The sequence below is a fragment of the Myotis brandtii genome, unplaced genomic scaffold (genome assembly GCF_000412655.1).
Source record: "Myotis brandtii unplaced genomic scaffold, ASM41265v1 scaffold192, whole genome shotgun sequence".
In the NCBI taxonomy this organism is placed as follows: Eukaryota; Metazoa; Chordata; class Mammalia; order Chiroptera; family Vespertilionidae; genus Myotis; species Myotis brandtii.
Genome location: NW_005357159.1, coordinates 1,491,727 through 1,506,664, shown reverse-complemented (window position 1 = coordinate 1,506,664; position 14,938 = coordinate 1,491,727).

Genomic DNA, 14,938 nt, shown 5'->3' with positions numbered 1-14,938 from the left:
CCGTGGTCGGCAAACTGCGGCTCCTGAGCCACATGCGGCTCTTTGGCCCCTTGAGTGTGGCTCTTCCTAAGCCTTAGGAGTACCCTAATTAAGTTAATAACAATGTACCTACCTGTATAGTTTAAGTTTAAAAAATTTGGCTCTCAAAAGAAATTTCAATCGTTGTACTGTTGATATTTGGCTCTGTTGACTAATGAGTTTGCCGACCACTGGGTTATAGAAATAGAAAACACTTGGCATTTTGTTGCTGTCTGACACTCCCTCTCTCATGGATAGGTGACTTCAGTGGAAGTTGCTATAGGTCCTAAAAAGAATTTCAGAGAGGTTCTCTTGGTAGAAAACTACAGCCTTCTGCCAACAGTCATGTGAGAACTTTGAAGTGAATCCTCCAACTCAGTCAAGCTTTCAGATGACTGCAGCCCTGGCTGAAATCTGGACTGCAACCTCATGAGAAAACCTGGAGCCAGAACCATCCAGCTACGCTCAGATCCTTTTTTAAATTTTTTAAATATATTTTTATTGATTTGAGAGAGGGAGAGAGAGATTGAAACATCAATGAGAGAAAATCATTGATTGGCTACTTCCTGCATGCCCCACAGTGTGGATCAAGCCCGCAACCCAGGCATACGCCCTTGACCGGAATCAAACCCGGGACTCTTCATTCTGCAGGCCAAAGCTCTATCCACCGAGCCAAACTGGCTAGGGCTAAGCTAGATTCTCGATTCTGAGATTCTTGACCTCAGGAACTGTGTGAGATAATAAATGTTTGTTGTATTAAATTAAGCACTTAGATTTTAGCATAATTTGTTATACAGCAATCAATAAGTAACTCAGATACAATACTTTATTTTCTGTTTACTAGGTAGACATAGAATATATTTCAATAATTCATCAAAATAATCACTAACTTAATATCCTTAAGTGGTTTTATTAGTTCTCTAATAATCTAGCCAGTAAGTGGAATTTTTTAAAATATAAAATCCTTTACAAAAATAGAGTAACCTTTCCAGCCAGCATAGCTCAGTGAATGAGCGTCAGCTTATGAATCAGGAGGTCACAGTTCAATTCTCAGTCAGGGCACATGCCCAGGTTGCGAGCTCTATCCCCAATGTGGGGCATGCAGGAGGTAGCCGATCAATGATTCTCTCTCCATCATTGATGTTTCTCTTCTCTTCTCTCTCTCTCTCCCCCCACTTCCCCTCTGAAATAAACAAAAATATATTTTAAAAAAAGAGTAGCTGAAGAATGTCTGAACTTTATTGCCACATAGTATTTTGGTTTGCTTTCTGTAAAAATTCAAGTAATTGAATCCTACAACACCAAATTGATCATTATATAGCTTCGCTATTAATCCTAGGACTGAAACTTTGCAAATTACTTTTCCCAGAGTCCTTTGCCATCTGGCTGTTGAATTCTGCCATTAGGAAGCACTCAGAGGTAGCGGATTCCCAGCTCCACAGGAACATTTCTTCCAAAGAGGTGAATAGTAATTTCATTCTTTTCCCTTTTGTCTCCCCAGACCTAAATGTAGCTGTTGTTTCTGCTGCTGGCTCTGAGTTAACCCAGTGTTCCACTCTTATTTTCTCAGTCCTGTAATTCTTGAGTAATCAATTCTCTACATAAAATCTCACGTTAAAATACCTAGTGCCCTTCCTTTTCTTTTCTCTCCTCTCCTCCCCTCAACTGAACTTTGGCTAATACAATATTTCACTCTGCTACCTGTAACATGCAGGAATATCCACCTCTTCCTTTATAAAGACATGGAAAGACTGAGTCTACTTAAGATTCATTTGCTGTAGTTCACATTTCTACTCTACATCTGTTCCTGGAGAGAAGCTTGAAAAGATTGACGGGGCTGTATTGACTACTTGCAATCAGAAAATGTTTCGGTAGCTGTATTTATGATGTCAAAACAGAGAAAAGGCAAAATACTTGTTGTATCAGTCAAGTTTTTGTTCTCAAGTATGGCAAATAACTGATTTATCACACAATAGACAAAGTTTTCCTTCTATTTTTCTTTCTCTTTTAACTGAAATTACAAGCCATCCAGAATTCAAAGGCTAATTTTGTACCAATAAAGAAACAGCAAGGATAAAAAAGTCTTCACTCTGAAAAGAATCAGAAAGCTGGACCAATTAAATCAGGCTTCATTTAATGTTGAATTTGAATTTAAAATTAACACTGGAAAAGGAGATCCTAGTGAAAGCTTAAGCCCTCAGAAACCTTTTGTTTTAAATACTTCCCTATGGTTTAGCCCACATGCAAAAGACGGTTAATCTGCAGATGGGCACACATTCACAAATGAACTATTCAGTGTTGCAAATAAATACATTCACAGCCAATTGTATCCTTTCTTCAAATGGGCAGATTTTCATCTGGACCCCAAGTGCCAGGAACACACACATACATATCTCTCTGGTGTTTCTGAAGGCTATCTAAAGGAACTATTTTTTTCTGTAACCAATAACACTAAGGATTGTATATGTGTTTACTTCATGTGTTTACTTCTGAGAGATTTTCCAGTAGCTCAGTTGCATTCTTTTTTCTGATTACTACTGAAATGAAAAAGAAAATCAGACAAGTAGATGCATTTTTGTCCTTGGATAACACTGTTTATTACTCTTAATTCTTAATAGCAAAAAAAAAAAGAAAAAGAAATTAAAATGTATTTAAATTATTAAGAGCCACACCAGAAAATAGCAAAATTCTCTACTTAGAGGGGCTGAAAATTAAGTGTTAACCCATAATCACCCCCCTCCCACCCTGCCCTCTTGCCATGTTCTTCCAGTAAAGAAAACAGATTAGTTTCTCAAAAGCCAGAGAGTAAAATTGAAGAGGACCTCAGAGAGCAAAAGAACATATCCCTAAATACACACTAGAAAAATGCCTGAATTGAACAACCCCCCTGCACAGGAAGCAGTATATGCACCACTGTTCGCCTATGAGGATTTTTCTTATCTCTTTCCTATTTAAAACATGAAGTGGGTAGAACATTTTAATCCAGAGTTTTTACTGTTGTAACCTAAGGACAATAATTTGAGGTTTTTAAATAGGTTAAGTGTCACCATGGAAACAAAAAGAAATCTCTCTGAGATGTGCTTCTGCCTGGAGGTTAACACGAAAAAGAGAACGTGGGGCTCAAAGTATATGATCAAGTCATGCACTTTGGAGCCAGCTGAACCTTTGGGCTGCGACTGGCCCTGAAAATGGATTTTTAATGTCCAAGTATATTATTGTTGGTTGCTTTATAAAATGGTGTGATCTCTCTGGGGAACAATTTGCAAATAATCACCAAAATTACAATTACACATACTCTCTGACCCAGCAGGTCTTCTGGGAATTTGTCCTACACATTTGCAAAATTTACCCTACTGATATAAATAGCATATACATATATGCTAAATAATGCATAGATGACGTTACTTGTTGGAACATTATCTGTAACAGCAAAAGCCTGGAAACAACCTAAATTTCTATTAATAAGGCACTGGCTAAAATAAAGTTTGGACTATTACGCAGTCATATTGATATGGAATGATAGACAATATATAATTAAAGCAAAAAGGGTAAGTGCAGTAACAAGCAACTTGTATAGCATGCTACTATTCATGTAAAAGGAAGGGATCATGTTTATTTGTTTTTATGTGCATTACATATCTTATATGGATTCACCAGAAAAATGCTGGCCTTGATTGCCTCATAAGCAGGAGAGCTGGGTAACAGGGGGACAGGGATGAAAGGGAGCTCTTTCATTGAATATTTCTTAGTAGTTTTTGAACTTCAAACCATGTAGATGTACTATTTGAAAAAAATCAATAAAAGTGAAACAAAAGGAAAATATACGGTATACAGGTGAACAAACTGTTCACTGATCCACAAAAGTTTCACTGGTTCTGCCCACATTTAGAGATGTCTTATCGCTGTCTTTCATCTTGTACAAAAAGATTTTCTAACATGGAGAAAGTTTGTTCTGAAAATGTATTAAAATAGTAATAGCTAGTTGAACATATGGCATGTGCCAGGCAATATACTCAGTTTTTCACATATATTGTCCCTTTTAATTATCATAGTTCCATGAGACAGCTATTATTCTTATCTTCACTTACACAGAAGGATATTCATGTAACTAGTACAGCTAGGATCCACACCCCAGTCTTACTGACGCAAAAACTTGTGTTCAATCACTCTGCCATACTGTTGGGCTTTTCTTCTTTTAATATACTTAAATTCTTCAAAGACCTTTGGCTGTACATCAGCTTACTAAAATTGGATAAGTGGAAAACAATGTTTAGGCATCATTTGGCAACTGGTTATCTCATTTGATCAGTAAAAAAAAAAAAAAAAGAAAGAAAACATTGTTTCAGAATAGAAGCCAAAAACATTGGCTGCATTTTTGCATGACAATACAGTGTAATCTTGAAACCATCTGGTCAAAATCATAAATCGTTAAATATAATTTGTGAGTGAAGAGGAACCTTCACCAGACTAGAATTCACCATCAACCCCCTAACCACCAAAAAATAAAAATAAGTGAATAACCTACTGTTCTTTCATGGCTTTGTACCAAGAGCCAGATGTGAAAACATTAGTTAGCATTGGGTATTGTGCAAATTTAAAATGTCTTAGGTTCACTGGACTTGAGTCTTGTAAAGTTCAAGTTTCACTTAGCTTTGGCAGGACTCAACCTTCATCTTCAAAGGATAAAGATATTTGAAAAGCATCATAGGCCTTCAAATGTTTTTTACCAAACAATGCTGATTGCTTAACTATAAACAAATCAGTAACATCTGGATCACTTGCAACTTCACATGCAATTTTAAGGAGAAAAAAAAATGCCTGGAAGAATTTAGTTAGGGCTTAGTCAAATATAAAATTTGGGAAATAGACTTCTTTGGGTGGGTTTGTGAAATTTCATCCATCAAAAGATTACCTACATCCATTGTATATATCAAGAGACTAAAATGTAAAAGGTTATTTCTTTGCTGCATTACAAGAAAAATCACTCAACAGTATTCATGTAAATAATAACACCATCTTACATTAAAGGACTTTTTTATATTTTATAAAATCAATAACTGACTTTTAAAAGGGGCAGTGTGATAAAATTTTCAAGTATTTAGATGATTTTAATATCTTTTATTTTAAAAAACTTCTATCTACTTCCAAAAGAGTTTGAGGTCTTTTATAATGAAATACACATATGTTTCCTTCTGAGTCCAGTCAGGAAAACAGAAACCACTCAAGTTCTTTTACAAGAGGGATATTAATTCAGATAATTAAATGGTCACAAAACAGTGATAGAAAAGCTGAGAAGCCAAGCATAGGACATTGAGGCAACCCAGAGACTAGCAACACAGGACATTACCACCACCCTAGATGCTAGCTTTGTTTTATATTTCAGATTGGATAATGTGTGCCTCTCAGGATGTTCTCACAAATGGCCTCTTTTGTCTGCTTTGAGCACTACATTATCTGTATTATGGGGCTCACATGTGTGCCTCTCAGGATGTTCTCACAAATGGCCTCTTTGTCTGCTTTGAGCACTATATTATCTGTATTATGGGGCTCACACTAGGTCAGTGATGGCGAACCTTTTGAGCTCGGCGTGTCAGCATTTTGAAAAACCCTAACTTAACTCTGGTGCCGTGTCACATATAGAAATTTTTTGATATTTGCAACCATAGTAAAACAAAGACTTATATTTTTGATATTTATTTTATATATTTAAATGCCATTTAACAAAGAAAAATCAACCAAAAAAATGAGTTCGCATGTCACCTCTTACACGCGTGTCATAGGTTCGCCATCACTGACCTAGGTCATTCCTAATCACCTCCAGTGTCACCTAGAGTGACCAGCCTTACTGCCACAATGGTTGCTAGAGAGTGTTGACAGAGTGAAATATGAAGTCTAGAGGCCAAACTTAGGAATCAGAATTGGTGGGGTGTTAGACTGGCTTTCCTATCCTGATCACACCAGAGTATGGATTGGTGCTCCCCCAACTGTGAATGTTGAGGTGCTGAGTCATACAACCCCTCACAACATCATATAGCTTCCAGGATTGGACTCCATGCCCCATCTCATGTCAGGAAGTAAAGGGACAATGCTGAACTGGTCAGATGGAGTTAGAATGAAGTTTCTGCCTTGTCATATTGCTGATCATGCCTGGCAGTGGGGTGGAGGGGCTGAAACCTTCTGAATAATGCAACTTAAAAGTCTCATAGCCCAGAGGTTGGGATCCCTCTCCTACAGGCTGATTCAGCCAGAAGTCTCTGCACTGTCCCACAAAGTACGGGCAATAGGAAGATCTGTGCTCCTGAGACTTCTTTGCCATGAGACATCCCCTAGGAATGCAACAATATATGCAGGCTGCATGGTCTTCTACCTTGTTTGCTCAATACTTAGGCCTCTCTTCTGATTTACATATTGTTTGCTTAGAGATATTTCTCAAGTATTTTTCTTTTTCTTTTTTCTTTTTGCTGCAAAAAGCTTTATTGTTTCCAAGTGGTCCCAAGCATGGGAGAGGGCCCTCGGATATTTAAAAGAAGGACTAGTGGGCCGGCAGGTGAGGCTCAGAGATTGAGTATCAACCCAGGAATCAAGAGGTCTCTGGTGGGGATTCCTGTCAGGGCACATGCCGGGGCTGTGGGTTAGATCCACACTGTGTGTGTGTGTGTGTGTGTGTGTGTGTGTGTGTGTGTGTGTGTGTGCACGTGTGTGAGCCAGTTGATGATGTTCCTCTCTCATCAATGTTTGTATCTCTCTAACCCTCGCTCTAAAAATCAATAAAAACATATTTAAAAATAAAAAGAATGGCTAGTGGTTTCCGGGGGAGAGAGAGAGGCTCAGACAACAGCCAGACACCAGGGGGATGCAGAGGGGCCCCTCAAAGGCCTCTGGCCTCCAAAAGCTCCTAGTCCTGCCTGAGGGGGGTCCTTTCAAGGAGATCCTCGCTCAGCCCTGCCTTGGGGCCTGCCAGCCTGTGGAGGTGAGTCAGGTGGTTGCCCAGCTTCTTGATGCGTTTCACCTCCTCACCCCGGAAGTGGTTCTCCAGGAGGTCACAGAGATGAGGGTCTGCTCAGGTAGAACCCAGGGCCTGCAGATCAGAGGGGCCTGGTCCAGGTTCTTCTCCAAGGCCATGGCAGTTTCCATGGCATCTTGAGTTTTGCCCACTCGTCTTGGGAGGCTTCAGCACGTCCTGGAAGAGAATGCAGCCGCTGCACTGGTTTTGCATCTCTAAGAGATGCTCAGCGCCCTTGCACTTCTTCTCCGCCAACTCTCGGAAGAAGTGTCCCACGTCCTCCAGAGCCACATCATCAAGGTTGAAATAGAAGCTCAGAGAGAGGTAGGTGTAGGAGGCCCACAGATGCAGGTTGGCCAGGCCGTTTACAGCAGCCTCCACCTCGGTGGAATAATTTTGATTAATTTGGGAGCTCATGGTTTGGTAATAAGGAATTAAGGTCAGCAAATGGTGTTGGCTGGTCTCGAAGGCTGAGGATGGCTGAGGTGGTTCTGAAGGTGATGACTGGAAAAGAACTTGGAGGGTTGCCTGGCCAGGTGTGGCTCAGCGGTTGAGCATCAACGCAGGAACCAAGGAGTCACTTGTTTAATTCCCAGTCAGGGCACATGCCCAGGTTGCAGGTTCAATCCCCAGTAGGGGGCATGCCGAAGGCAGCCAATCGATGATTCTCTCTCATCATTGATGTTTCTATCTCTCTCTCCCTCTCCCTTCCTCCCTGAAAGCAGTGTGTGTGTGTGTGTGTGTGTGTGTGTGTGTGTGTGTGTATTTAAAAAAGGAGGGTGGTTGGAGGCTGGAAAGGGCATCCTGGGTCTGTTTGTCCACACACTATTGAAGCAAGAGACAGATCCAGGGGATCTCCGAGGGTACTCTCAAGTATTTTTCTCAGATTAAATACGGGGGTGGTATATTCTCTGAATCTCTGGTTATAACTTTGTTCCCCAGTGAGCCAATTATTTTTTTAATCTATGTAAAATATCCTAGAGTTTCAGTTCTTTTTATAATAATATGTAGATATTAGTCTACTAATTTCTGGCTTCTGATATTACAGATTTGAAGTCAGAAGTAGTTTGTCTTTCTTCCTTTGTAAGTAAAAATTCTTTTCTGAGTAGGAGCTTTGATTTATCCAAAATCCTTGGAGTTTCTAGTTTACCAGAATATGCCCAGAAATGTATCTTTTCTTATTAAAAACCATCTGGAATTCAGTGAACCTTTTCAATCTGCATATCTTTCTTCAGCTCAAGGAAATTTTCTTCTGCTATGTTTAATTATGGACTTTTTCCTATTATTTCTTTTTATTGCCCTGTGGAATGCCTATGATTCATGTAGGGTCTTCTGGACCTGTCTTCCCATTTCCCTAATGATTTCTATCTCTCAGTATTTTTTGTTCTATGCTTTGAGATCTCTTTCATTTGATCTTCATGCCCATAATTTGAGTTTCAACTTTAAACATCTCTTTGTATTAATATGCTAAATTCCTAGTTCATTTGCACCGTTCATGAACTCCTTTGGAGTTCTCATTACACTTTTAGTTCTCTTACAGCAGCTCTCTTTTAATAAGGGATTATTCTGGGAGTTCTGTTTATTCATCCTCTCCCTGGCTATTGGACCCAGACATATTCACCTTCCTCCCAGGGGTCTACCTATTTTTGAGAACCACCTTTTCCATGGAAACTATGGGTTTTAGATGCTGGCATTGGTACTCTGTAACATAGGTCCTTGGGCTCTCATCCGGCTCAGAAAGGAGAGGAATCTGCAGCAGTTCCTTCCCAACCAGGCACTGTGTTCATCATTGGCTCCACTTCTTCACCCCTTTCTCTATCCATGCCCTGGTAACTTTGCAGTACTTTCCCATTCTGGGTGAGACTTTTTAAGACTTGATTTGACCAATAGGATGGCTTCAAGCAGAGGCTTGAAAAAGTGTATGGCCATTTCCACTTGCTGTCTGATTGGTTTGCCTTCACCATGGGAACCTCTCTAGGCTGACCTGTGGATGGGCCAGACATGAAGCATAGATGTATCATCCAGTTGACCCTCCCCATGACTTCCTGTCTCATTTCAGGATGTTCATAAAGTCTGAAAACATAGGCTAATATGTATAATGCTATCAAGGGCATCTTCAATCTATAAAAAATAAAATAGCATGAATAGATATTTATGTCTCCAGGCTTCACAGGCATTTTCGTGGAATAAAAGCCAAGGCAGTTCTATATGTGCTCCGACTCCTTCTACCTCTCTGGTCTTTGAAAATGTCTGAAATCATTCTTGCTCATTCTTCTGTAGACACACCGGCCTCCTTGCTGTTTTTCCTCCGACACAGGCACTCTCTTACCTCAGGACCTTTGCATGTGTCTGGAATGCCCTTCGCCTTTTACCTAGATATCTAAATACATGACTTACTCCCTCAATTCCTTCATATATCCTCAAAGGTCACCTTTCCTTATCACTCTACTCATTCCCCTCCAAAACTCTCTATTTTCTTTTTTTGTTTGTTTTATTTTAAAACATTATCTTTAGCATAGAGACAAATGTTTATTTTTATTTTAAAGAATAAGCCATTTAAGTTCAAGCAAAGTCTAATGGTGGCTGAAAAGAGATGGTGGTTTTAGATACAACTTATTTAGTCTATTAAGGGCCTATTACAATTTCACTCATAGTGGATCCTCACAGTGGAAATATGATGTAAATTTTTTTTTAAAATTTGAATGTCCAAATAACTTTTTTTCTGCAAAATAAAGGACTAGTTATATTTTAACAAAAGCCTTAAACATTATTAATGGATTTCTTGTAAGTTAAAACAGAGTTTAGTTTTGTTTTTTAAAAAAATATTTTTATTGATTTCAGAGAAAAAGGGAGAGGGAGAGAGATAGAAATGTCAGTGATGAGAGAGGATCGAGCCTGCAACCCGGGCATGTGCCTTGACCGGTAATCGAACTGTGACCTCCTGGTTCATAGGTGGATGCTCAATCACTGAGCCACACTGGCCAGACTAGAATATAGTTTTTGCCATTAGTGTAATGTGACATGAATTATTATGAGGCTTTGCTTAAGTAAAAGTAACTTTATAATGTATTTCAAATAGAAAATTAATTTAATACTTTTATCAAGTCACATATTGTGTGTGTATGTCCTATATAATAAAAGCCTAATATGCTAAGTGTCTGGTCATCCAGTCGTCCGTTCAACCAATCAAAGCATAATATGCTAATAATATCTAAGACTTGCTCAACCGCTCGCTATTACGTGCACTGACCACCAGGGGGCAGATGCTCCAACTGGTAAGTTAGCTTGCGTCTGGGGTCTGACCCATCGGGAGTGAATGAGATGGTCTGGGGTCTGGCCCATCGGGACTGAATGAGATGGGCCAGACATGCCCTGGAGCCTTCCCGCGGTCCCTCCCAGGCTGGCCAACTTCCCGCGTCCCTCCCCAGCCCCGATTGTGCACTGGTGGGGTCCCTCAGCCTGGCCTGTGCCCTCTCACAATCCGGGACCCCTTGGGGGATGTTGAAGAGCCAGTTAAGCCCGATTCCACAGGCCAGGCTGAGGGACCCGACCGGTGCACACGGGCCTCTAGTGTGTGTGTTTGTGTATGTATATATATATATACACATTTTTCAATTAACAGTAAGAAATTCTTATAATAGAATGCTTGTAATATATACAAACAAAAATAAATCAAATAAAAATATCCCTTTTTCCACTTAATTGTGCATGTCATTAAGTATTTTTCACAAGCAATAATAATTGCAACACACTAACCTATATGAGTCCTCTATAATTTGTTTATTTATCTCCCTGTTATAGGATTTGTAATTTGTTTTCTATTTTTCTCTATAATAGGCAAGGCTTTGATGACCATCCCTGCACACAATTCTTTGATCATATCTCTGTTATATATATTTTGGATGGAGTCTGGATATAGAACTAATAAATTAAAAGATATAAACATGAAAGTATTTCTTGCTACATATTGTCACATTATTTTCCAGAATTATGACATGACTTTTTCCTTCCATCAGCAGTGTATTAATGAATGCATCTCATTCCTCTCACACTAATACTGAATTTTTTTTAATTATGTAAAATATACATAACATAAAAGTTACCATTTTAGTCATTTTTAAGTGTAGAGTTCTGTGGCATTAAGCATATTCACATGGTTGTGCAACCATCACTACCATCCATTTCCAAAACTCTTATCTTCCCAAACTGAACCTCTATACCCATTAAGTACTAACTCCCTCTCTCCATGTTGTAGCATGGGTCAAAATTTCCTTCCTTTTGAAAGCTAAGTAACGTTCCTTTGCAAGTATACACCACATTTTGTTTCATATTCTGTTTATCCATTCATCTGTCAACAGACACTTGGGTTGCTTCCATCTTTTGTTTAGCCAGCATTAAATTTTAAGAAGAATTTTCCCTGTGTAGTTTTAATTATATTTATTTGATTTATTGCAATGCTGAACACACATAGATAAACACACACTCACATTTTCCCCTCTTGATTAGTTATTTGTATTTTAATTTTCCTTCTGTGGAATTTTTGGACAAAAGCTTTATTGACTTTAATAGGTATTATGTGGAACGGAGGGTGAGCTAAATTCGCCACCTTACAATATGCCTTTTGAGGATAGTGGTTATTTAAGCTGGTTAGTTTCAAGAAAGGAAAAACTCAGGAAAAACCTTTGCCCTTCCCCCTAGTTGCCTGAAAGACTTTAAAATAGAGGCCTTGCTCCAGGAAGGAGGATATCGTCACAGGTAACTAGAGTTTAGTGTGATAGACAGGGAGGAACTTAGCAAGGACCATTTTATCAAAGTCCTCTCTGTATCTCATTGTTTCAAAATGGCTCAACAAACATTTGTTTACTAAATGTTAACTTTCACCTCCCTGTGAATTGCCTTACTTCCCTTTGAAATCTCAGGCTCCCTACTTACCTCTCCTTAGTCCAGAATTGAGGTGTCTTTGGCATTTTTATGTTTATGTGAAATCATGGTGCAATTTTCTCCTATTAATCTGCTGTATGTCATTGGTATATTATTAGACCAGCCAGAAGAGTTTAGGAGGGTAGAAGAAAAATTATTTTTCCTCCCCATCAGAATCAACACAGGATTTGTGGTTCCTTGCTTAATAATATCAAGCTGCTAAAAACATTATTAGCTTAGTGATATCTATATATAAAAGCATAATATGCAAATCGACCAGATGGTGGAATGACTGGTTGCTATGACGCGCACTGACCACCAGGAGGCACACACTCAATGCAGGAGCTGCCCCCATCCCGCAGGCTCCAATCGCCCAATTGGGGCCTGCCGGCCAACCTCTTGGTCCCTCCCCCCCGGCCAGCAGGCTCCAATTGCCCGATGGGGAATAGGGAACAGGGGGTGGGTGGTGGCGGACATGGGCAGCTCCAGGCCAAGGCGGGTTCGAGCTAGCGGGGCCCCAATCGCCCCGCCAGTCATCCCACACACAGAGGATGACCTGTGTCGGTGGCGGGGAGTGGGGCCGGCTGCCAGCAGCCAGGGAAGATTGGCCCTGATTGCAGGCCAGGCCTTGGGACTCTACCCATGCACGAATTTCATGCACTGAGCCTCTAGTTAATAATATTAAGCTAAGAACATCTTATTTATGTTTATTTCCAGAATGAAAAGCTTTAAGTCATGTATTTATTTTGCAATTTGCCACAGCTTCCTTTAGATGGCATTAGATCCTTAGACATGTGTTGCAGAGATTTTTGGATGTTGCACGTTTATGTGTATGTTTTGACAACCTGATGGATTTAAAATATGATCTAAATGTTATTTGGGGTCTAGAATGCAGGGTGAATCCATATAGAAGCTGGACATCCTAAGATCTCTTTTAGTATTTAGGCTCTATCCTGACTACATTCTTCCATCCTGCTTTTTTCTATAGCAAATATTTTCCAGGTCTTTGTCTTGGATTAGATAGCTATAGAACAAAACCCTTTACAATGTTTTAAAGTTAAGTGTGAGGCCCTAAGCAAAATAGACTATCCTCTCTTCCACACATGGTAAAAGTTTAGATTGAAAGGGGTCCTTTTGTTTATGTAAGGAATCTCTTCCACTTGTTTTTCTGAAACAACACTTCAAACATCAGAATTTACAGTTCTGCTTGGCATCTTGAACGCTTAAATATCTAGCAATGAAGGACATGGGGAATTGTCATCTCCATGATTCAGATATTTGGATTTTGATGTGCAGCAATATTTCTATTCTCATATTTTGCTCCTGCATTCAGAGTTTATTTTGCTGACAGTTTGTGCCTTTTTTTTTTTTAAGTTCTCATGCTGCTTCAGCCCCTTTGATATATGTTTTACTCTCAGGAATGGATAACCTGCCTCTAGCACATTTCACTGTGTTGTCCTAGGTTTGACCGGGGCTGGGGAGGTCAAAGGATTTACAGGGGTCTCAGCTTGGATGATTTTGTGCTAGTCGCCCCTACACTGTGCTGGAATCAGCTAGCCCCAAGACCTTTGTTCTGTCTAGCCCAGCCGTGGGCAAACTACAGCCCGCAGGCCGGATCCGGCCCGTTTGAAATGAATAAAACTAAAAAAAAAAAAAGACCGTACCCTTTTATGTAATGATGTTTACTTTGAATTTATATTAGTTCACACAAACACTCCATCCATGCTTTTGTTCCAGCCCTCCGGTCCAGTTTAAGAACCCATTGTGGCCCTCGAGTCAAAAAGTTTGCTCACCCCTGGTCTAGCCACTAGACCACATTGACTTCCACACTAGACCAAAGCACTACTGAAAACCAGAAGGAAACTCTTCAACTCACTTAATTGTTTGGGCAAAGACTTCTTTTAAGGCAAGGGGGTGGGGTGGGGGTATAAGAATAGCCTTTTTCATAAGCAAGTGGCTTATTCCATCTCTACCTTTTGAACTGTTAGCATTTTCTTTAGTAAATTATTGCTGAAAATGCTCTCCCTGTTTGTAAAGATCAATGGCATATACCATCATATGCGATAGTATCCTTGTAAAGAAAAAACGAGTTTTCATTACATATATGGTGGAAAGCTAACAAATTTGGAAAACTGTTAGGTACCAGGTGCTGATATATTTTTTTTTAAAATATATTTTATTGATTTTTTACAGAGAGGAAGGGAGAGAGATAGAGAGTTAGAAACATCGATGAGAGAGAAACATCGATCAGCTGCCTCCTGCACATCTCCTACTGGGGATGTGCCCACAACCCAGGTACATGCCCTTGACCGGAATCAAACCTGGGACCTTTCAGTCCTTAGGCTGACGCTCTATCCACTGAGCCAAACCGGTTTCGGCCCAGGTGCTGATATTTACAATAACTCACAATAACTTCACAATAAATATGATTATCTCCATTTTATTGGTACAGAACTGGAAGTTCAAAGAGATTTAAAAGAAAAATTTGCTCAAGTGTGCACAATTAGTAAATGACAGGAGGAAGATCAAGATCCATTTCCATTGACTATATGGTGGAAATAGAAACAATTTATTGGTTTGAAACGTATTTGGTTACTTAGCCCAAATTATCATCTTTTGAATGTTTGTAAAATTCCTGCATCTTTTCTCTCCTTAATAATCTCAGATAACAATCACCCAACTTTAGATGGGCTAAAGAGAAAATCACAGGCCCAAAATGGCATCCCTTGTGCTACAAGCCCATGAAACTAAACCTAAATTTCATACCTGCTCTAACTGCAGTTTCAACTTCTCCTAGAATTGTAATCCTGACCAACTTCTCTGGAATTTTCTAGTTAAGCACCAGTAAATTAATCTGTCACGTGGGTTCTCTCCACAACTTTCCCCCAGAGAAAGAAGAGGCAATCTGCATGATAAAAACCCTTACCATTCCCTTCTCCCCAAAAGTTGTCCTGGTCTAAAAGCAATCCTTTCTTTTCTTTTGTAGGAGCTCCCTTG